The sequence below is a fragment of the Austrofundulus limnaeus genome, unplaced genomic scaffold, assembly GCF_001266775.1.
Source record: "Austrofundulus limnaeus strain Quisiro unplaced genomic scaffold, Austrofundulus_limnaeus-1.0 Scaffold701, whole genome shotgun sequence".
In the NCBI taxonomy this organism is placed as follows: domain Eukaryota; kingdom Metazoa; phylum Chordata; class Actinopteri; order Cyprinodontiformes; family Rivulidae; genus Austrofundulus; species Austrofundulus limnaeus.
Genome location: NW_013953103.1, coordinates 247,422 through 249,289, shown reverse-complemented (window position 1 = coordinate 249,289; position 1,868 = coordinate 247,422).

The window sequence follows — 1,868 nt, the reverse complement described above, 5'->3', positions numbered from 1 at the left end:
TGGATGGATGGATGGATGGATGGATGGATGGATGGATGGATGGATGGATGGATGGATGGATATCTTCAAGAGGAAATGCTTTTTCAGCTTGCTGTACTTCACAAACTAAAATATGTGGTTGCTACCTTTACTGGGTGAATACCTTATACAGTTGAATACATTTAATCATCCATCCATCGATCCATTTTCTTCTGCCTATCCGGGGTTGGGTTACATTTAATCAATCAAGTGCAAACATCTTTATGTTTGATTTTTCATTGTTTTTGTTTAAATAACTTATTTTCTTTTACTAAATTTGCATTAGACTCACAGAAACAGAGTGTGGACTGATTTAATGATTTCTAAAATGCTGATCAAATGTACAATTTTGAGACAATATAAAACTTGATTTATTTTTACTCCACGCAGATATTTATACATCAAGGATTGGAAAGGTTAAAGTGCCATCTAGTGGACACACAGCAGTTTGAACAAGGGACAAAGAGAACAGACAAAAGTCCAAACAGGCAGGTTGTTTATTAGTAAAGATAAGAAATCAGCAGGAGGTTCAGAGCAGGCAGCCTGTACAGAGGTGTGCTGCGTACTACAAACACACTGAATCTAACAGCAGAACATTTCTCTACAAGCTTAGCCTATAACACTTATATACATAACTTTCTATTATGACCTATTGGAAGAGGAAAATTCTGTTAACCGAAAACATCTCAGTTCATCTTAATCGTTTCATATTCTGTTGAATTACTGAAATATTCTTGGCCTATGAGTGAGATGTTGAGTGCTCCAGCAGAACGTTTGAACTCTTTCAGGATCTGTAAAGTACAGGGGCACTTAAGGAAAGAAAAAGGCCCTTGAGGACTTCTGAATGATGGCCTGTGTTTGTGCCTGGATCTGTTTGCTAAATGCAAAAATGCCTAAACTCAGAGGATTAGATAAATATTTAAAAACTTGGAGTGATAGTAGTCAACTCAGTCAAGCACTGACTGTGTAGGATCTGCACTTTACAGCTGATTATACATACTAGAATCAATTCAGTTAGCAAAATATCTCCTGAATAATTGAATAGATTTTAATGAAACTATTAGAGTTAATGTCTTGATGCATCTCAGTAATCCAGGTAGAAAAAGTCAAAAAGAAATAATAAGTAGGTCCTCTGGATGGGTTCTTCTTTAGTGAAACGTTTCGTCTCTCCTTCAAGAGACTTCTTCAGCCTGATGAGTTTCAGGTGAACTCAGCTTTATAAGCACTGCCTCCACATGGACAAACAGGTTAGTCATATGCAAAGGAGGGCCATCGCCTAACAAAAGGCTTRATTAGCAATRCAACGCTGTTATTGCAAATATGACAGTCCCATGAGCAAAAGGTGTGAATCAGGGCCCCAGCGATAACCAACACAAAGAGGGAAAGAGGGACAAAAACAAGTGGACATTTAACCCCCGCTTGCATTCACTACATTACATAACACGACACAGGTCAGGTGATGGGGCACATGACCCTCTATGAATAACAGAGCCAATYAAGCCTATTGTTAGTCGGTGGCCCTCTTTCACATGTGACTAACCTGTTTGTCCATGTGGAGGCGGAGCTTATAAGGCTGAGTTCTCCTGAAACTCATCAGACTGAAGAAGTCTCTTGGAGGAGAGATGAAACGTTTCACTAAAGAAGAACCCGTCCAGAGGACCTACTTATTTTTTTCTTGTTGATTTCAGAGGTAATCATTAAATGTAAATCTAAAACAGACTCACTTTTGGAGTCAACCTAACTCAAGATGTCAAGAACCAAAATAATAGCTACCCACCCCCCCACCCCCCAGATATTGAGCTATATTTTTGTTTCGTAGCTGAGCATAATCCCCAACACATACTTTGAAC